Source organism: Marmota monax, unplaced genomic scaffold (genome assembly GCF_021218885.2).
Source record: "Marmota monax isolate L192 unplaced genomic scaffold, Marmota_monax_Labrador192_F-V1.1 WCK01_AAM20220418_F8-fsc00049, whole genome shotgun sequence".
Classification (NCBI taxonomy): Eukaryota; Metazoa; Chordata; class Mammalia; order Rodentia; family Sciuridae; genus Marmota; species Marmota monax.
The window spans coordinates 11,360,526-11,384,410 of NW_026694221.1; the positions used below are offsets into that span (position 1 = coordinate 11,360,526).

General features: G+C 36.6%; 1 pseudogene; it reads left to right on the forward strand.

Moving 5' to 3' along the window:
* Nucleotides 1–3,689: 3,689 nt before the first annotated feature.
* LOC124108129 (ER membrane protein complex subunit 4-like) overlaps nt 3,690–23,885 on the forward strand; it is a 32,605-nt pseudogene continuing 12,409 nt past the window's right edge.

Here is a 23,885-nt window from a genome sequence, read left to right on the forward strand (position 1 = left end):
ATTTTTCACTGTCTAGATGTCTACACAGTTTCTAATAGAATAATGTACAGAAAAACAATACATCAATACTAGAGAAATGTAAAGGCAATAAAAAAAGTCATACACCACTCCCAGTCCCACTTTGTAAATAAATTAAATGCCTTTGCTATGATTTTTAACTTTCTTTATAGAGATCTGTAACTAAAAAATTCCATCATCTAATCCCCCAATGCTTATTGTAGATTGTTGCACATAACTTGATGTAGAAAAGAACACTATCACATTTTTATTTTCTCTTAGAAAACAAAAGGATTCCATTTATATAAATTACATGTTAAAAATCAATCCAAATATTTTAAAAATTTTTCTTAGAATAGTCCTATAATGAATATCAGGTAGAATGACCTAAGTTATTCAAACACACTGTACCTATTTCTTTTGCTTTTTTCTCACAATATTTGAAAATGAAAGAATTTCTGAAACTTCTTCTCAAAGTTTATCATGAAGAAGTATTTATCTCACTTGCTAAAATTCTGTTTGTTAATTTCTACATAATATTAAAAAATACAACTGGTGTTCTCAAGTGTACCATTGAGGAGTATATAAAAGCCACCAGACTTTAAAAGTTACATCCACTCTAATAGAAATAAAACCAGTTTCACTAAAATAGTGTTTTCGTCTAAAAGTCTGTTTTAGTATTTTGATGATATGTTATTTGGCATTTTTTTTTGTTTGTTTTATTTCCCTACAATAAGAACACCTGAACTTAGAAAATATCATCCAACTTAGAACCATGAATCAGAAGTTCTGACTCAAATGTGCTGTCTGTGTCCTTAATTCCCAATCATCCCCAAATGCACTGGTTAGCCTTCTTGGTAAACAAATACAGCTGCTAGGTTTCTGAACGGGCTCTCTTTTCAGATGATGTTCTTTTTCAATGACAAATAAAAGCTCTAGAACTAAAATAAAATCACTCCCTGCAAACACAGCAGGGGCTAGGATTTGATATTGCCAATATTTTGTCCAAATGCACCTCTCAAAATGAACAAGGTAGAAAAATGGAGCACACATGGGGAATCACTGGTTCAATTCCAGGTATAATTGCTGACATGACTACTGTTACCATCATAAAACACAAAGAATTCTAGCATCTCCAAGGAACACAAATAAAAGACTGGATTTTGGGTTCAATTTTGTACCATTTTTTGTCTGTTATTCTTCTTGACTTATCACCAACTTGCTTCTGCTATTATTATAAAAGGAAAAAAAAATCATGCCCCCACCTAAATGTAGTAGTACCTATTCTTCCTTTTTCCTCTGCATCTCCTGAATAGCCACTTAAGAAAAATCACAGAATGACTGTGCATACAAATATTTCCTATAAAACCAACCTCTAAGACCCCTAGTAAAAGGAGAATGTCAGCATTAAATGCACTTTAAGAGTTCATCAAAAAAACAAATTAGCAAGATCACAATTACCTTTGAAAATTGCTAAAGCAATTCTATGAAAGAATGAGCCTTTGTTTAAGCTATCTCATTTCTGACCATGAAATCTGACCCATCAGTATCACTTTGATTAGAAAATATTGTTACATAATAAGGAATCACATCTCTGAGAGTGAAAGTAACTATGTAAGTAAATTTTTACTATTCCTACAACTCTTTCTTTAGGGACAACCCAAACAAAACCACTGGCTTTTGTAGCCGACTCCAGCTGCTCATGGTTACCATCCACTTGAGATAACCACTAACCATTAATTCATTAATCACATGAATCCATTCAGGAGGGCAGAATCCTTCTCAACCTTGAAAGGTCTCACCTGGTACCACTTCTTTGTTTTGTCTTGTTTTTAAAACAGGGTCTTGTTATCACCCTGACTCAATCATCTGCTTCAGCCTCCGGAGTAGCTAAGACTATATGCATGAACCACCATGTATCACCTCTTAATCTTTCATTATAGGGATTAAATTTAAACATGCGTTTTGGAGGCAATTAACCATAATCATACCATACCAAGTACCTCTGGTGAGGACTTTTGCTTTTTGTAGAAAAATAATATTTAATTACTAGTGTAAAAGAAATGTGCCTTGACTGTGCCTTGCTTAACCTGGGAACCATGTCTCCATGAGCCCATCATGAACAGGATTCCATTAGCAACCTCCATTTCCTACAGTTGTGTTTTAACTCCTTTCCACTTGCAAGTCTGAAATCTCCTTTAGGATAGAAAAGCTATAATTTCTGCCTTTTTAAAAGTAATTCATGACCCTGATTTAATATATTTAAAATGAGGGCAAAACATTCAGATGATGCATCAGGTTTATAGAAGCCAGTCCTTCCTCTCAAGAGGATGTTTAAAGCAGCTTCATAATGCTATGAATTAATTCTAGCACACTGTCAAGAAGAAACAAATAATTAAGTACCCATTGAAGCAAAACAAATACTCCAATTTCAATACAGCACATAAAACACCACAACTTGTCAGGTAATTTAGCATGTTGGAATTCTTTCAATATAACTGACAGTAGCAGCCCCAATTCTCAGGGTAATCTGGAAATTTTATCATGTATTGAAATGCAATTCCTTCTAAATGTTGAATCCTGCACATTTTAACAGCAGTTATTTCACAGCCTCATACATATTCTCATTTATTCTGCTGTCAGAAGCAAGCCAGAGCTCGGCAAAAGGATCAGAGAAATCCCAGAACTGTATTCCCTTCCCCTTCAGAAAACACCCTAACTAAAATCACTTAACATTTATAAAGATCTAAAATCATCAGAGCAAACACTGGGATTTTACTGACTTATATGTGACAACAATTGCAACTAAAGATGTTATGAATAATTTTTCTCATTAACAAAAATTAAGAAAAAATTAATGAGTGGAACATGTAAGGGTGAGAAATAGCTTGAAATTTTTTTGTCTCTATTTTAGTGAGTTATACAAGTCCCTAGGACAATGTTTACACATAGTAGGCATTTGTTAAATGAAAGAGAATTAATAAATTCATAAATTTGAATTCTACATTGACCTCAACTCTACAACTACTTTGCAATAGCTTTTCTTAGCTTAGAAATTAAGTGAACCAAATGTACCCTCCCCCTTTCAATCATATGGCAGCAACTTAGGACCCAAAATAATCTCTTGCTCCCTCTCTGCCAATCTTCCCCCACCATTAATTCAGTTATTAGGTTTGGCCTATATATTCTTGGGTGAGTTTATGTGCCTCATTAGTTCAAGGAGCCCTAGCAACTGTAACTAATAAATCTAAAAATTCCCAAGACCCAACATAATTAAAATTTCTTTCTTACTCACCTAATAATACTCAGCAGGAGAACAGGAGGAATAGCCCTTCAAGGAAGCCACAGGAACGCAAGATTACATAAGTTTCACACCTTTACCACAAAACTTATAAACTCATCCTGACAGTCATCTCTATACAAATGAACTGGAGGAAAGAAAGCCTGATAGTAGGCTTTTATGGGTCCAACCTGAGAGTGATGAGCATCACTTCTAATCACAGGCCACTTGCTGAAACCCAGTCAGCACCTGCATTTAATTACAAGGAGGTCCTTCAACATGCAATCCACAGCTGAGTAACCACTTCCTACCAACGTTAAGGAGATGGGCACAAGGGAAAGCCAAATATTTTGCTTGACATGTCATGTCTCTGCTACATTTTCTCATCAGAGACATGAAATCCTGGACCACGATGGCTGCGCTTGATGCTGCCAACCTCAGACCACCTAAAAGTTAGCTTTGAGACATATGTTTAACAAAAAAACATGCAAAATATTATTGACTCTTTTTTTACTTTGCTAAGTAATTTCAAAAATACATATTATTTGTGACATCATCCAGTAGCCATCCAAGTGTCACAATTCACTTGACAATACGAGCTGCTTATTTTGTGTGACCACTTGTTCAGATACCTAGGAAATAGTAATAGGAATCAGCTTTTTTAATCTTCTGGAGTGGAATATGTAATTTTGATATCATGTCCAGTTTAGATTAGTGAGGAAGTAGGTCAAGAATGATCTTTAATGCAGTCATAAATCTTGGAGGTGTTGCACACCATCAACATGATCTTTTTCCTGTTTTCCCTCCAAACTCTGACCATAACCCTGGCTGAAATTCATAGTTTCAGAAGTAAAATTTAAAGAGTTCCACAAAGATATTTTTTAAATGTTTTAATGACATCAATCTCTGACTCTGGCCCTGGTCTTTTAACTGGCAATTCAAAGAGAATCGAATAGATCTAATAAAACTATTTGAACTCTTTCAAAGTGGTCAGTAATCTAGAGGAAATGCACTAGTTAGAAATAACTCGTGCCTAAGCTATTTCAAAAAGATTTGAGTAAAGGACCAGGTCATCACCTTCCAAGTGGAAGTTATAACTAATTCGTTCCATGTTTAATGAAAATCATCTGCCACAGGAACAAAGCAGGAGCTATGTGGCTGCTTCTGCTATTGAATAAAGCTGAAGAACAAAGTAATTTACATCAGAAGCAATTTGGAGTAAAATATCTGTGTCATAGTAAATGGTAAAAATAACTAAGATCTAACCCTCTCTAGGAACAGATTAAATCTTATAATCATTAAGACCTCTTTATAAGTCATACCACAACCTTTCCCATTTCAAACAGAATGAAAAGATAAGGGAGCCTCTCTCTTCTCCATGTAAACGCACACTACTTCAGTGTCTTCTACACACCAGCCTGAATTTTATGCATATCCTTGCAAAGAAGTTGTCTCTCAGAAATTCACAATGCAAGAAGTCTATAAATGAACTCTAACATTATATTAAATTAATAGTGATTTGGTGAAGTATAATCAAGGGCATCAAGACTGGAGAGAAAAGAACATGTTAACAGAGCTGACAATATGTTGTGCATAGCTACTTGGTCCAATTTTACTTTTGATGAATCAGAGTGGTTGGAAATAAAGAGACTGGGCATATCTACTAAAAATTGGTCTCAAATAACAGGAGCCACTTTAAGATGAACTTTAATTCCATTGAAAACGTGACTTTCTAAAAGGCCCAAACTGCTCCTGGCTATCATATACAGACTCCACCTTGACTTCAGAGTTAGGAAACTGGAGGCCCGGTGCTAGTCTGCAGAAAATATAGCACTTGCAGGTTCCATCTTGTGATTTGAAAGAGAAATATGCTGGTTCTCCACTCAGGAACTATGTAGTGAATAGCAAGTATTCCCAGACAGATAGCCACATGCTGTGGATTGATTTTCACTTGTGAGCCTGCTCCAACATGCACTGCCCCTAAGCTTCCTGGGTATTCTCTGGGGACTCCCCACTAGACACTCAGCAAACCCTGTCTGCCTCTTTCAACATAACACATTATAGTAAGGACAGAAGCTGATCCCCCAAAGATAGCAGCAATATAAACTCGGAAACCCGTCTTTCCTCTCCATATTTACAATTTTGTTCCCTGGGTTAGCATGGCATGACACTCATTCTTGCTAGCCTCCCCAGAGGGAAAAAATCCTCCTGTAATCTTGCTCTGGTCTGTTTTTCATTTTATATATAAACATTACGCCCAGTCAGCCCTGAGTAGCAAGCAGAATATAAACAAAAACAGATTCTTGCTCCAAATTACTCAATGTTATTTAGATTGGAGGGACTTTTAATTTTCCAATGTGCAGTATTATTAAATAGTCTCTATAAACTAATTATTGAAACCAACAATCTTAGTAAGGTAATTCAGTATCCTCATTACTTTGAAAAACTTCCGCACAATAGATATATGATACTTCACACATAAACTCTAATTACGCTAATTACAATGCAAGATGAAAACAAGCCTTGTTTTGTAAATGCCTAATAAAATTGTGGAGCATTCCAAATGAACGCATTAGGCATTGGTTAACCAACAAGTCTTTTTGTCAGGTTATTTACAGGAGCCAAGAGAAATAACCTTTCTCACATATTTCCTTTGCCTATAATTATCCTACCTGGCAACAAACATTTAAAACTAAACTTAAAATTTAAACTGGGGGAGAAAACAGAATAAACTGATGTCTGTATTTATAGAACAAACTAATTTTGTTTAATTATCTTTGACAAGGCTAATCAAATAAAGTCACTATTTTCTATCAAGAGGCATCTTACCCCTTATAAAATTAGGCTTCCATCAAGTTAGGGAAAGGCACAAGAAAGACATTGGTTGCTGTTTATGAGTTGACTGCAAGGAGGCTGAGAAGCATTGAAAGAAGTAGCTAGAACCCTGAATGTAATGGGGCTCTACAAAGAGACAGGCCCCAAAATGGCTGTAGTTAGACTCCTGGCCCAAGACTTCTGGAGGGCAATTATATTTTCAGTGTGTAGCCAGGGCTGGGTAATAGCTATGTTATAATTAGTCAAGGCCAGAAACATTCTGACTCAGCATATAGAGTCAAGGTCATAAACATTAACTTTTGAGCATGCACCACCACCACCCTTATGGAACCTGTTGGCAGGTGCCTTCTTTGTTTGAGCTGTATATAAAAAGGGCCTCATGAAAATGGTCATGGGAGCTGGCTAATGGCTATGGCCAACTCCAAATAAAGGATGACCAATATTCCCACCCTGCCTTACATCTTCTTTCAATTGATGGATCCTAGAACCTTGTATCCTAAGTCAGAGCCCCCACATGACAATATTAAAAAAGGACAAAGAAAAACAAAGGATAACTGATAATGATCCTGTAATTTAAAAAATATATACATTCTTATTTTTAAGTGAAAGCATTATCATTCATGCTATGATTACACATCAAGTAAACATGAGACATGCAACTAGTGACAAAATATCTAAAATGCCTAAAAGTAAAGAAGCAAACTTGCTGGGGCCATTTCTCTTCCTACTCTTACTCCATTGGGAAGAGGCAGGGATTCTGGGAAAATAGTGACCACATCATTTATTTTTTTTAATCTCCCTGAATCTTACATAAAGTAACTAGATAGCCAAGAAAAATTCATGGGTAGCATTTGTAGTACACTAAGTGACAGGGCACCTCCACAAGTCAAAAACCACAATGCAACAGGGATAACGCACCAACAATCTACATGGCATCAGTGTTTGGGCAGAAGCAAGCAAAAGAAAACAGTGCAATCTCTGATGGGAATGGGCACAAGAGACATCAACAACGGCCAATATATGCTCTCAGGGAGGCTGTTCATAGATGACTAGTGCTGTGAAAACAGCACCTGACATGAGAGGGGATGTTGAGCGGCCTAATGGTGGGAGAATACAAGGACACTATACTGAGAACTGAAGTCGCTAAATCAGTCTAGACCTTGTGGAATGGGCCAGACAGGCTTTGTTGTAGCACAGAGACTCGTGCAGAGAAGAAACCAGTAGGAATTGCATCAAAAGTCGACGGGACAATGAACAGAGATGAAGGAGCCAACACCAGATGAAAGTTAAGAAATGGCAGGAATCTCAGAATGTAGGCCACCAGTTTCTGAACACTACTTGTCTTCACCCATTCAGGCTACTCTAACAAAATACCATAAATTAGGTGGCTTATAAACAAAGACATTTATTTCCTATATTCTGGGGGATGGTAAGGTCAGAGTCAAGGCAAATTGAGTTTCTAATGAGCACCTGCTTCCTGGTTCAGAGAAAGCCATCTTAACTGTGCCCTCACATGGTGGAAGGGGCAAAGCAGCTTTGTGGGGTCTCTTCTTTAAGGTCGTTAATCCCCTTCATGACCTGATCACACCCCTAAAGCCTCATCTTTTGGTATCATCTCCTTGATGGTGGGGGACGGATTTCAACATATGAATTTGGGGTGAAACAAATATCCAGTCCATAGCACAACTCAAATACAACTAAAGGAGCACTGTGATGTGAGAAAAGCATTATTAGCAATAAGACTGTGGTTCTTAATTACTTTTGCCCCATAAGAGAAGCAGGGCCTCTTGGCCAATTGGCTGATTCCATCTGAGAGAATGTGTACAAGATGAGCCTGAAATAATACCCTGTTAAAGAAGAAGCTAGGACGTGTAAACAGGACCAGCAAACCTTGTGAGGTTTCCACTTAATGAAGAGGAGACAGTTTTGCAGCAAAAAGGAAAACAATTGCCCTTGGATGAAAATCAACATATATGTATTAATCTTCTAATCTATACTATTTAATTAATGAATAATTAAAAATGAACTGACCACCTTCTAGGATGGCAAATGAAGAGAATCAAGCACTTAATCTGTCTTTCCTATAAGAGTATCCCACTGGGTAAACAAATAATAGATAAGGGAAAGTATCTGCTTATAAAGATATCCCAAATAGTAATTCTTTTCGACAATAGACTATCACTACTTACAACTGCTCCCTGTTCAATAAATTAATGGACCTGCATGTTGAATCTTAATGTCTACTAACAAAAACAGAGACCATCATACATTATGTGCCTCTGATTGTCTTGACAAAATGTCACACGTAAGTCTAATCAACCCTCTGGATGCTCCTCTGTTTTTCAGGAAACAGAAAGAAAAGAGGAACATGAGAACTTCTCCAAGAATACACAATTAGCAAAATCCAGACAATAGGAAACTTTATAGAGAATCTGGACCACATAAACTATACCAAAAAAAAAAAAAGAAAGAAAGGAATGAGATGTTGGGCAAGGGGAGTTACCTATAGATTAAACAACAACCTAAACATATCCATATTCTTAATTTACAAGGATATACTGTTGGGTAGAAAATTTGCAAAATACAAGGATGGTATTACTCTAAAAGTGAGGATGGTGGTTACTCTGAGGGATGTGTTGGATGTGTTTGTAATTGGAACAGCCCTTACCAAGGAATTTCTGGAGTGGCTGACAAAGTTCTATGCCTTTGTCTAGGTGGTAGTTCCAGAGATGTTTTCTTTATAATAATTCACTAGCTATAAACAATATCACAAAAAAAAAGATGAAAGAAAATCAAAGTGGCAGCAGGCCCATAGCAGTGCAAAGCCATTAGGAGCTGTGTGTTGTGTAGCGGGTTCTAAACATCAGAAGGGGGTTGAAGTAAGACTCTCAAATGCTCACCTTCCACCTCCAATGAAGCCTGAAACGATTCTGAAGTGAAGCCAAACAGCAGGTGGTTAGTAGAGAGTGCTGTTTCCCTGTCTGTTTGTTCAGATTTCTGTTCACAGCATTTTTTACTGGACTAGGTTACAGTATTTATTATATGTCCCAGGATAATGGAAAATAAAAACTGTCCTGGGAAAATTATACTTTAAATCGAAATGAAGAAAAAAAAATTAGCCAAAACATTCCATCACCTCATGTAAAAAACAAGAAGCTAGAATTGAATTATTTCAGAGGATTTTATTTTTTATTGGTCTTTACTCTTTACATATTCCTAACTTTTATAACAATAAAATAGCTTTTTTGGCATGAGAATATATCATAATATATTCTATAACAATATATGAAAGTATGATTTGATGAAATGACAATTTTAAAGCCTGAAGCAACTACAAAAGCATAACACAAGACAGAAGACGATAAAAGAGGAGGCTAAATTTCTTGAGTTGAATCAAAAACCCTGACATGGCTGTCACTCTTGTGTCGGTTTCCAATACATTACATAGACCCTAAACCTCATATTATAGAAGGGACAACCAAAACAGCGCTGAAGAGGGGATTAGAAAGGGTAAGGAAGGGTCTGCTATGAGATAAGGCACATTGGGTTTCCAAAACCCAACTGAGCTTTAAGAGACCTAATTTTCCTCAACACTGAGTTGACACAGGCCCAAAACCTACCCCAGAGAAAACCTCCTATTTATGAGGCATAATGCCAGTTTTAGATATTAGGTATCCCCCAAAAGCTCATGTGTGAGAAAATGCAAGAAAGCTTAAAAGTGAAATGATTGGTTGAGGGGAACCTTAACCTAATCAGTGCATTAATTCACTCAGAGGGATTCAGTGAGTGGTAACTATAGGCAGATAGGGTATGACAAATGAGGTGGGTCTTTGAAGTATATATTTTGTTTGTGGTAAACGAAGTATATGCCTGTCTTCCTGTCTCTCCCCTACACCTGCCCTGCTTCTTGGTGCCATGTCCCCTGTAGGTTACTTCTACCATGATGTTCTGCCTCATTCAGGCCTGAAGGAATGGAGTTGGCCATCCATGCACTAAGACTTCTGAAACGATGAGATCCCAAATCAATTTTTCTTCCTTTAGTTGTTTTTGTCGGGTCTTTTTGGTCACAGAAGCAACAAATATGACTACAACAGGTACCCAGGATATGAATATGTGGTCACAGTCCTCAGGGTACTGACTGTCCCAGGACAAGGTAGGGACAAGATGGGTACTATGAGTGCTGTAAAAGGACACACACAGCTGGGGTGTGATTGGAGAGCCACAGAGAAGCACGTGAACAATTAAGGGTCAGAAAGAAAGAGAGTCAGTTTGCTGCAGAAAATGAATTTGAGCCAAGTAAAATGAGGAGAAAGGAAAAGGAAGTATGGCAGCAAAGGGGTCAAATTCACAAAGATGGAAAGGCACTTTGTATGCTCAGAGAAACTTGAAGCATTTGGTATTGCTAGAGCTTTCTAGCAAGTTTTCAGGCTGCAGAAGTAAGACGAGGCCTTGAGATGACCCTAATCTGCTCTGACTCCTGCCAAAGGGAAAATGTGATCAGATTCGCAATATACTTACTACTCTGCTGGTAGAATGGAGAATGGTAAAGAAGAATAAGACCAGAGTCTAAGAGACTATTTTATAGGCTGTTGTAGAAACTCAGGTCAGAATTATCAAAGTAGCAATGGGGAAAGACAGAGAAGAGATGGAAAAGAAGAAAAGTAAAGGGAGAAAATCAGCTGGACTATCTTTGCTTTTTTTTAAAACTGGAGTTAAGACATTCTCATACACTAAACTTAAGTGTAAAGTGAATTTTATTTTATTTTAAAGCATGTTGCGGAAAAACAATTAGCCAATGAATGTGAAAGAATACGTTCAAAAAGCAGGAATTTTCAAATAAATCCCCAAAGTTTTTCTCTTACTATATTAATATGTTTAAATCTTGATGTTTGGCATAGGTTAGGAGACCCTGAATTTAAATACTGACTTAAGATGCTTTATGAGTAGTAGATTTTCTACATTTTAGAAATTTGTTTAATTTTTCTTCTATTAAAGGAGACTTGGAGGATCAAACGAGTTGATGAATGAGAAAACAATTTCCCCCCAAGAAACAAAATGAGGGTTTTTCATGTTTACTTTTATTTTGTTTTTAGTTAGCACATCATTGTACATATTTATGGGATTCATTGTGATTTTTATGTACATATTGTATAAATAATCAAATCATAGTATTCAATATATCTATCATCTCAAGCATTCATCATTCAGAATCTTCTAGTTTCTTGAAATATCTACTACAGTACTGTCAACCGCAATTGCCCTACTGTGCCACAGTACACCAGACTTATTCTTCCCAACTAATTGTACCCACTGACCATTCTCTATTCATCACCCCTTCTTTTACCCTCCCCAGGTCTGCTGACCACTTTCCACTCTGTGTTTCTGTAACAGGAACTTTTTTTAGATCCCACATATTAGTGAGATCATGTGGTATTTGCCTTTCAACTCCTGGTTTATTTCATTTATATTCAACTTTATATTAACAAAAATAGAAGGTTCTGTTTAAACTTTTCCTAAATATAGAAATAGTAAGGCACCGATTCTTTTTCTGAAGCAAATGAAACTTCTATATTACTTTCCAATTAAGAATAACGGTTAACTTGATTAAACACTATTCTAAGCATATACATAATTTTTCATAAATTATGTATAATCTTCACAATAACAACCAGTATGTGGCAAGGCTGGGATTCAAAGCCAATTTGTCTGGTGCTGGTCTGTGAGATCTTGCACCTTTTTATTAACAATCATCATAATGTGACTAGAGGAAAAGAAATTATATATGAAGATGAATAGCCTTTTATATAAAAGTATTAAGCAATTAGAGACTATGAATAAAACAAGAAAAAAACAATAAAAAGATAAAATGCCTTATAAGCATAAAGAAAAATTTAGATGAAGAAAACTTTTTAATGCAATTATAAAGCATAACCAATTATTGGGTGAAAAGAGGTCAATTCTCATTGTTAATTTGTTAATTTATAAAGGTACATAATTTCCAGAAAAATAACAATGTTTCTTTACTGGCAACTTCTGATGATTTTTAAAAGACAGACATAAAAATTAAAGGAATATGAAAGCCAAGAAAATTCTAAATAATGGAGTGTTTAACAATAAGATATTAAATCATATTTGAACCTGATAATAAAAATATGTGACAATAAATTTTAAATAATTATTGAGCTATCAGGAAATAAATCCAACTGCATAAAGCAACTTAGCATGTCAAAAAGATAACATTTTATATAACTAGAGAAAATGCATTATTAAATTATATTGGGACAATTGGATATTCATAAGGAAAACTATAATTGAGATATGCTGTCCTTTCCAACATAATGGATCCAAGTAAGACAAGGATTTAAGTGTAAAAAGGAAACAAAAAGAGTAGAAGAAATATTTCATAATCTCACAGTGGGAAAAAAAACCTAGCCTAACCAAAGAAAAAGAAATACAAATACATTTTTAAAGAATGATAAATTCAACTACAATTTTTAATTTAATACAGGAGAAAAGATTTCACAAATAATTAAAATCAAAAGACAACTGAAAAAACTGACCCAAAGTATCATAAGTACTTAATTTGCTTAATATTATGATCTTTCTGAATCAAGAAAATATCTAATAGCATTCCCAGAGAACAGTAAACAAAAGATAAGAACCATCAATAAAAAGAAAGAAAAATAGCACTTAAATATATGTAGTCTTTAACACTGTCAGAAGACCAACTGAGCTACCAGAGTAGGTATATTGGCTTCCCATCACTATAACAAAATTCCTGAGACAAGCTATTTATGAAGGAAAAAGAAGATTAAACTCTAAGTTTGACTCGAAGTTCTGGAGGTTTTGAAGATGGAGCAGCTCAACTCTTTGGGCTTCTGATGAACACATCATGGCAGGTGGGTACAGCAGAGCAAACGACTCACATTGTGAGTCAGGAAGAAGAGAGATGAAGAGACTGAAGTCTCAAATTTCTCTCAAGGGCATGCCCCCAGTGACCCAAGAACCACTTGGCCCCAACCTCCTAAAGCACCACCACACCTCCCTATTCTGTCATCCAAAGAACCAATCCTTTGATCCTAACCCTAACACTTATACAAACCACAAGTCAAGATGAAAGTTAGAATCAAGCCTTTAAAACACATACTGCAATAGTACCAGCAAGATGCTAACCTGGAGAAAGTGTTGATTCCTGAGCCATTCTCCCCAGTGGAACAATGTCGGGGAGGCTGATGGATCTGCACAGAGGAAGCCCCCCAAGCCAGAGGACCCAAGGCTAGAAGATGGCAATGGAAAAGAACTGGGAACTGGGGTGCTGAGTCAGAGTTATATCTTCAAATACCCCTTCACACCCAAAAGGAACCCTTAGAAAGGATACGTGAAGGAGGTCTCAGGCAAAAGGCCCCAGATAAAGAGAATTCTAAATGAAAAAGCCTGGTCTAGGAACAGATATGCATATGAGCATGGTTTGCCTAGACTTTCGTCCCTGACTGCAACTCACCTGAGCCCTCTCACCCTCACTGACTGTGTACCAAGTCGCTGCTGGGGAGGGCAGCTTCCTCCCTCAGGCCTGCCAGACTGAGCCTCTTGAGGCACCTATGGCCAGGCCTGAAAAATCATACAAGGGTTTTTAACCAAGAGTCAGATTCCTCAAACATCTATCATATTAATAGAATGGAAAAAAAGTCAAAGCTTTAAAGCTATTAAATACTATTTTTATTTGCAATTTAGTAAAGTTCAAAACAGTTGAAAACTTGTGTGTGATATAAGTAGGTGCAATGCTCACTTATATACTTTGTTCATGGGATTATAAATTGTGCTACTTTGTTGTAAAAAACAATCATGCAGTAGAGAATTGGAAATCTTTATCAAAAGTAAATATACAGGGCTGGGGTATAGCTCAGTTCGTAGAGTGCTTGCCTCACATGCATAGGCCCTGGGTGCAATCCCCAGCACCACCACCACCACCACGACAACAAAAAGTAAATATACATATATCATTCCACCAAGCAATTTTACTTCTAAGAACCTTTCTTCTCTATCTACTTGCACATGTATGAATATACAAGTTTTTGAGAATATTCACTGTATCATTGTTTGTAATTGAGAAAAGGTGGAAACAAAATAATTCTTATAATGAAAAGAGTTAAATTCATACCCACCGGTAATATGTAACTGTTAAAAAAAAAACATTTTATACATACTTGGGTTTTATAATCTTCAGTAAACATTCTTAAAATAAAAAAAGAAAAAAAAAACTAGCAAGGTGAAACACAATATGTATAATGCTGCATTTGTATAAGGAAAGCAGATTAGTTAAGCCCTGCTCAAGTTTACTTCCAGGTCTGACACTTCAAAATTGGTTCATTACTTGGTTTTCTCATTTTAAAAAAAGTATAATGGTAATCCCTAGGTCACAGAGCTGGAAGGATTAAATTAATTCATGGGTGGGTAAGGCAGAGAATGCCAGCACATATTGGGCCATACTCGCCAGCCTCCCTTGCACCACAACGTGGGCATGCAGTTAAATTCTAACCAAGGCCTGGAAGGTCTTGCGCACAATGTCCATCCTCTGTGATAAGTCTTTTTCCTTCTAGATGCCACATATGGAGGGTGACAAGGCCTCTGTTGGTGGGCATCCCTGTGATCAACTATGGACTCCAATCTCCTGACTACCCACACATATTGCTGACTTCAATCACCTTTTTTGGGTTTGAAGAATAATACCCTTTAGAGTAAAATGTTAGAACAGTTAGTGTTACCTTAACTAATTAGATGAGCTCTTTTTGCTGCCATTATTATAATTATTGTTTTTATTATTAACACTTAATATATCTCTGAGAGGAATTTAAGAAATTAATGATCATGTTTGCATCTGGCAAAGGTATTGTGAAGATTGCACGTTTACATGCATATATCATGTCTATATTCAGCAGGCCACGCTGTACTATGCAATCAATGAACCCTGAATCCCCGGGCCTTCACACAATAGAGATTTGCTTCTCACTGACATCAGTCTAATGCAGGCCAAGAGGCTCTGATGCCTGCAGCTCCTCCACAAAGTGACTCAGGGATCCAGATAGCTCCTATTTGCCACCTCCTTTATTTACTGCAATACTCATGGGATAAACAGAGTTGGCAAGGACTCATCCTCCTATCAGCCATCACTGCTCATTTCAGTGACATGATCCTACTGAGCTGCTGAGAATTCAGAAAGGTAGTTAGTTCAGCCATGTGCTCTGGGAAATTAAATGGCTTGATGAACCTCCTTGTGCTTCCCCCTGTGACCTGGAAATTGGTGATCTTGATGAGACAGGCTAAGGACACTTGCTTGGCCCTTTACCATGTTTCCATGTTATGTTGATTCCTTTGCAAACATACAGATTAGTAATCTGTCCCTAGAAATGCATGATTAGTAAGGCTTAAGCCATTTCAGGTGCATCAGATAGTTGACATAACTACCAACAAATAAAAAGAATTAGGGTGTAGTTCTCTAGTCTTATTACTTTACACGCATAAGAACTTTTATGTGCTATTTTAATTTCTCTTTGTTTATTAATTTGTAACCTATCAATAAAAGTGAATGGGTATTTCCTGATCTTCAGGTCAAATATTCCTTGGGAATAATGTTATTAACTAACTCTTTTAAAAAATTAATTTCATTTCTAATTTTTAAATGAACACACCAGACTGAAAACTAAATGTAAATACCAATCACTGGATCTTATTTTGCTGTCTCTGCCTTCATGTTGGAGACATTTACTGCTGTCCCTCCCTCCACCTCCACATTTCCCAGCCCACTTTCAATTGGCAGGGCCAAGTGACTTATTCTTGCCAAAGGGCTATGAGCAGAAGTAAAGTGTGTCATTTCCAGACTGAAGCATTTGGAAGTCAATAGACAGTTCTGTCTTCTGCCACAGTGAGCTGGAAACTTCCTGTTTTAGATGGCAGAGCTACAAGGTACTGGATCTCAGAGTCACCATTTGGAAAGGAGATGCTCTGAGAGTTACCAGATCTGGGCTGCATTTTGCATGCCTGAGAAGTAAATCTGCACATATTAAACCACTTGCACCCAGAAGTTTGTTTGTTACCACAACAGCCTTATCTGACTAAATGACTTCTAACTTCCAAACATCTAAAGAACCTTTTCCAGTGTAATTCAATAACCCCAGCATGTTAAATATCTACTATATATAAATAGGACAGGTAGGTACATAAGCAATATTGCTTGTATACTGTGTACACAGAAAAGTATTAAAGGCTAGGCATGGGTAGAATAAGAAGATAAATACAGCATTATCTCTCCATGAGTTTCCAAGCTAGTTTCAACACTTCTTCAATAAATATTTGCTAAATGTTTATTAAAGCATCTGCTAGACAAAAGAATACAAAGGTGAATAAGGCAATAACCCTGCTCTCGAAGGTCTGTCAGACCAATGCAGACAACAGACTCTCTCACTGATGATCACAAACTCTCATGAAGGGTGGAGGCAGAAGAGAGTGTGAACTGCTGGTGAGCACAGAGGAGTATGAAGGGCTCTAGTTCATAGTGGGGTTTCCCTAAGGAAGTGATGCCTACACAGCAGAAGTTAGGCACATTCTGGCTCATTATTTTTTATAAAGGAGGACAGCAATCAAATCTACATGTCATTTCTCTACTCAGTTGGAATTTGATGTGTGTAACATAGTTGGCCCTTGAAGGATACAGGAGCAAAATACTCACTTCACAGTCCTCAGAATTTCTATTTGCTTTAGATCATCAAGGATAGATATAAAATTCTTATCAGTTCTCACTGTGGAACTCAGACATTGTGAAGTCCACCATTTACATGCATTTTCTCAAAATATACTTTCCATCTGCTACAATTATATAATATGGTTCTAAAGTACCCCGATATCCTGCATTCCTATTGTTTCCTATAGGTTGTATGCACATAGCAACATGGCTTAAGATGTTGGTGGTGTGTAGAATACATGGCCCAACAGTTCACTGTAGTGGTCAAGAACTTGGTTTTGGAGTCAGCTTTTCCTAGCTCTTGACACAACCAGCTGAGTGACCATAGACAGGTTATTAAGTTTAGTGAGCTTCTGTTTCCCCACCAGTGGGAAGGAAATCTTAAATTAACCCATCTCAAAGAACCATTATGAGAATTAAATGTGCTTATATAATCCAGGTACATCAGTAAGTGTTTGGTGAACTAATTAATTGTGAGTATTGTTGTTTTGTTGTTAACTCTATAGAGATGTTTTCCACTGGAATTAATAGTTCTACCCTAAAATGATACTTTTATGATAATAAAGCAATAAATGTAACAAAGCTCCATGTTTGAAAAATTATAAGGCCTTAAAGAGAGTGGTTATTTAATAATTAATAAACTAAAAACTAATAATTCCTCAGCATTTTCATGGAGGGCATTAAGTATGGTGTTGAGTAGCAATGGTACTGAAAAAGCCAATCCATTCAGCAGCCAGTGTCTCCTTTGTAAAAGGAATTCACTTCTTGCCTGTTAAAATAAGAAGGTCTGTTGAGAAGACTATAAATATCAACATCCTATCCATTTCATGTCTCTTAGAAGGGCCACCTCTGGAACATGTTCTTTTATACCTGAATAAGAAACATCGATTGAACAACCTTAAGGTCAGGAAGTCATCTGGAGAAGTTTCCTAACTCTAGTCCAATTAATTTTAATAGTTTCATTTTATAGATAATTCAACTAAGTTCCAGAAATGTTAGTATTAATCAAAGCTAAGAGCAATAGTAGGGATTGGAAATTAAAATGCCTGTCTCTTGGTAAAATAGCCTTACTGAATTTGACCATCAACCCTGCAGTAGTTGTTATTACAAAGTGTGATACCCAGAAAACTGAAGAAGAAAATAGATCAGTTAAGAGACTATAATCCTGAAAATTAACAATCTGAATTTTAAACACCATTCTGGCCTGATTTTCTCAATGTTATCCTCCAAGTCATGTATTATTTTAGGTTTTCTCATACTTTACACAGAAAACCAAAGCACTTTATAAGGATATTAATCCTACTTGCTTCTTGGGGATGCAATAATAATCGTAAAGGTCTTTGAAACAGCAAGTACTAGAAGAAAAAATGTATGATTCAATGTTCTATTCCTATTTCAATATCAAAGCCCAATGCTGTGCGTTAAGGACAGAATAAAATCACTTGAAATCAAATGGTTGATGAAATTTCCCAAAGCTCAGCTGTATCTCATTATATCAGATCCTTTAGTTACTAGGGTATGCAACCATTACAAAAAAAAGATTACACTGTCTATTCAGAAGGCAGGCTGACATTCTTCCCTTCACTCTGCATTATCTCAAACATTTGGCTCTTAACATTATTCCAAACCATCTTAGGTTTAATAATGTGTGTGTGCCTGCATAGGTGTGTGTGTGTGCTCGGTGCTCAAAGCAAGGTGGGAGCTCTCAGAATGTGAAAAGCCCATTCTTCTTTTCATAGCAGGAATTCTTTTTTTATCAGTCCCTTTAAATTTTTTTTTCAAAAAGTTTCATTCTGCTTCACTTAAACAAAAATAAAAATCCAAGATTGGGATAGTAGGTATTATAATAAGGGAAGGTGAGCGATAACAACATTTTAATGCGAAGTCTTTCATTTGAAGGACCCATCAATCTCATTTTTGGTGTTCATTGCTACTCTACTGCAGAATCTAGAGGCTTTCTGCAGTATTCCAATAGGCACCAGCCACAAAGCTTCCAGGATTTATATGAATTGTTCCCTCTAGTCTGTGACCTAATGAAATAGTACCCAACTACTATATGTAGATATGTAGAAACCAACACCATCAAACTCAGGTGTCAAGAGCTCCATATTTTTCCCTGTGACTCATGTCAAATTCATCTCCTAAATACAGATTCAATAAGGGAATTAATTCATTATTTCAAACATAGCCATAATAAGGTAGGGGAAGGTAACAGTAGGTAAGAGAGCAATTTAGGATTCACATAAATACTCTTGAACTTGACAACAGCCACATCTTGCTTTGAGTATCTCAAATAATCCAGAGCTCTTGGAACAAACAGAGTAGGAGGTAAGACTTTATGAAAAAAGAGACTGAACATGAAGTTATGCACATTGTAAGAGAAAGATCTTGAAAAATATGAATGCATGTAAATAGGCTTAAACTTCAATCTACTGAATATTTTGAGCAAGAGATCAACATAAGATGTGTATTTCAGGAGCATAGATTATGTGTTGGAGTCTTAAAGATTAGTCAGGAGGCTAATATATTAACTTGGAGAAGTTAATGAAGCTTAGCCAGATCAATGGCAAAGGGGATAAACAAGAAAGGATGAATTCAGTACACAGTAAAGAGGTTGTATTGAGAGAATGAGAAGAAAATTAGGAAATTTTCAACTTCCTGAGTTTGGTTTCAGTTTACTAAATAGAATGACTTATTGCAGAGTAATGTGATTTAGAGGTAGTGAATGCATGATATGTGTAGAAAGATGTATGTATTAAACATCTGTGGTGTGCCAAGCAGTTTTAGGAGCTAGTATTACAACACTGGAAAAAAAAAAAAAACTGCACCTTCAATTGGGTAAATGAATGAAGAAACTGTGATATATCCAGATAATGGAACATTTGTCAAGAAACGAGCTATCAAGTCATGAAAAGATACATAGGAACTTTACATTCATAGTATAAAGTGAGAAAAGCCAATCTGAAAGGGTTACAAACTACTTGATTCCAACTATGGGAAGTTCTCGAAAAGGCAAAACTATGGAAATAGTAAACTAAGATCAGTGGGGGAGGGGTGGTAGATGGGAAATCTCCCTTCCTTCTCTTGACTTTGCTGTGAACCTAAAACTGCTCTCAAAGATAAAGTCAATTTTAAAATGCACTTTGAACTTAAAAATGTAAATTTAAAGAAATGATCAGTGGTTGGGGAGAGGGATGAATAGGTGGAACACAGAGGATTACGAGGGCAGTGAAACTATTCTGTAATGATACTACAATGTTGGATACGCGTCATTGTACCTTGGTCAAATCCCATAAAATGTACTACCAAGCAGTAATCCTAAGGTAAACTAAGGTCTTCAGATGATAATGATGTGTCAATGTAGGTTCATCAATTGTAATAAATACACCATTCCTGTACAACATGTTGATAGTGGGGGACACTGTGCAAGTATAGGGACAGGGTACACATGGGAACTCTGTAATTTCTGCTCAATATTTCTGTGAAGCTCAAACTGATCTAAGAAATAAAGACTATCAAAAAATTGTCCTGAGGCTTGGGAGGCTGAGACAGAAGGATCGTAAGTTCAAAGCCAGCCTCAGTGAAAGTGAGGCACTAAGCCATTCAGTGAGACCCTGTCTGTAGACAAAATACAAAATAGGGCTGGGGATATGGATCAGTGGTTGAGTGGCCCTGAGTTCAATCCCCAGTACCCCCACTCCTCCCAAAAAAATTGTCATGCCTTTAGGAAAGAGAGGAGAACTCCATACATTCAAGGAGGGGGGAGCCTATTTTTAGAAGAGAAAGACAAATTATAAACAAAGGTAAATCATCAGCTGAATGTCAATACAAGGGTCAGGGGGAGAAGCGACTACTATACTGGAGTGATTAACTCTGACTATAAAGAAAAAAAACTATTTCATAATTAAACCTAAGAAGATCATGTGCAGAAGATCATCATGGGATCAACAGTCACCATCAATCCATTTCAGTATCTGTCATGTTCTACAATTTTTAAATAATGGATATGATATATATAAAATATAATATTGGATATATATTTTATTTACAACATATAATGAATTTTACATACATATATTACGTATATACATTCTATGACTGTTACCCTGAGAAGACATTAGGAGAAAAGAAAGAGCAGAACCAGGAAGAATAGTTAGCACTAGATGGCAATTATCCGAGCAAGATATGGTGGCAGTTTAGACCAGCATCTCTGCAGTGGATTCTGCATTGTATTCTGAAGTAGAGTCAACAGTATTTGCTAATGCCTTGGAAATGGGATATTAAGGAGAGGTATCATAGATGACTCTGAGTTTGGGATTTAAGCATTTGCAAGTCTGAAATAGTCATTTACTGATGAGAAAAAGGCTGTGGGAGGAACAGGTTTGAGGATGAAAAAGGAGATCAGGAATCTGGTTTGGGTATGTTAAGGTTCTTGTTAGACATCCAAACGAAGATGTCTAACATGGGTTCCTAGAAATATGGGTTCCTAGAGAATTGATTCTGGAGACCACAGTTGAGGCCCAAGCCAGAAAATTAAATGTTGGCATCACTAGCACACAGAAAGCAGATAAGAACATGACTAGATATACTTTCCTAAGAAGCAAGAATTAAAAAAAAAAAACAACAACTGAAGCCTGCTGTACTCCACCAATACAGTATGAATGGAAAGATAGGGAATAAACAGAAAAAGGAGATTGAGGATAAATAGTCAATAAGTTACAGAGAAAGAGAGAGAAAGAGAAGCATGCATGTACCAGCCCTTGAACAAGGAAAGATTTGAAAGAAAGAATAAATGATCAACCAGTGAATTAAGTAAAAAATGAGGAATTAGAATTACCTATGAAAATTAACAATGTGGAAGATGCTGAGGAACCTGAAAAGAGCAGTTTTTGTAGAAGATAATGGGGAAAATCCTGATTGATTCAAAGGGAAAGGGGAAGGATAAACAATGGATGCCTTGTCGATATACAATTGTCTTATTAAATTTTATTATAGCTGAAAACAAATAAATGTGATTGTAGTTGGAAAAGAATAGGGGTTAGAAGAGAGTTTTTCTGCTTAAACTGAAGAAAAATGTCCTTGTTTACCTTGTGGGAGTGATAGCTGCTCAGAGGAGATAATTTATGAAGCAGAAAAGAGAGGGATCAACTGCAATATGAACATCCTCGAGTAAGATCATGGTTCAGGATTCAGTCAGTGAAGCAGAGACTCAATAACTAATATGGAAATAAGGAATTTATTACAGAAATTAGAACTTGCAATTATGTGGGAGAGGCTGAGAAAGTGAAGGTCTTCAAGAGGAACTTGCAGGGCCAGAATAAAAGAATTACTAATCAGCTGCTTAGCCAGTCCAGGTGGGTAATTTGGAGCTTGCAATGAAATTCAAGAAACAGAATTTCTAGCCAGCAAAGTAGGACCACAAAGGAGGGCTCATAGAGAGATTTATGGGAAGTTGTTTCTATGCAGCTACCACCTGTGTAGGATCACAGCCAGCATCTGGTGGTAGGCCCGGGCCACTTTTGGTCAGCCTAGCCAGCAGTTAGGAAGCTAAGTTAGATATAAAGCAGAGGAAAGTAAGGCCCAGCTGAGCCCCACCAGATACTTCCACATTACTAACTGTCACAGTGTATGAGCACTACAATCTTCCAAAACTAGGTTGGCCACTGATTCACTCCGCCTCCTAAATTCTGTGCAAGTTCCTCTTTCAGCCACTTCTAACACAATCATGCAAGGGATTCCAGACAATGGAGTTCCTTGACTGACAACAGCACAATTGAGGACTTTCACCTCTTTCAAATAAGCATCAACAACATACATTTCTTTTAATCATACTTAACTTTCAAATGAAGATAATGGCCAAAGAAGACTTCTAATTTATATGATGCAACTATCACACAATCAGAAACTGCTCACCCCCAAAAGACCATAGATAGACTTAACCCAATTTGGGGTAATATCCACTCCTCTTCTACCAAGTCACATTCTCACTTTGATATTTATGACTTAAATTATGACAAGTAAAATTAAACATTGTTCATCTTATCTTAGTAAAAGAAGGGAAGAGGGAACAAGAAATTTAAAACTGAATAATACATACACAAATGAATTAATATAATAAAAGAAAAATATAAAACTACTACAAATTTCACTACTAGTCCCATAGTTGTAGTAGTATGTATAGTCTTTCTTCCACCTAGTCTCTATATACCACTTCAGGTGGCCATGGTTCCTTGCCTTGTGAGGAGACACAGATCTTCATTCCTGACAACCCTTCTGATTTGGGGTGGTTTTCTATTACTAATGTCACAGAATAAATGAGTAGTAAAAGGGCTTCATCATTAACATGTTTTCTCTGCTGGCCCAGTTACATAATTGCTATTGTCCAGATAGTCAGGATTAATCACTTTCTTTTAACCTTTGTTTCACTGGCATGGAGAAACACTTTAGTAGCAAGTGGACTGGCATTAAGAAAACTCTCAGTTTAATGGGAGAAGCAATATTATATATAGGCTGTATATTATATATAGGAAATTATTCAGAGCTTATTTCACATGGAAGACATTGCTCCAGCCCCACAAGATGTTGCTCTCATTGATTCTTCAAAGGGACATTCCATTCTCCTGGCAGATCAGCTCTTGAAGGTGAGGAAGATAGTGGTAAGACCAAAAGTATGGTATTGCATGAGCATGAGCCCATTTTCTGTAATACTTGTTTTGAAAAAAGCAATGCTATGTGAAATACCATGACAGCAAATACAGAGTTATGTAAATCTGCAGAATTTTTAATGTAAATCTGCAGGTGTATTTTTCAGAAAAATATAAGCAGAAAAAGGCAAATACATGTGCACAGTATATATTTCAATAATAATGAAGTTAAATTCTTTCAAGATAGAGAAGGTGCTGTATCATCAATCTGCCACCAAGTGACTGGCTAATTCCTCAAGAAACTGCGTCCAAATCAGGAGCACAGAGTTGATCTCTTCCATTGACATATTGGGCATTGAAGAGTGTCTGTAGACAACTGACCATGGTGACGAGA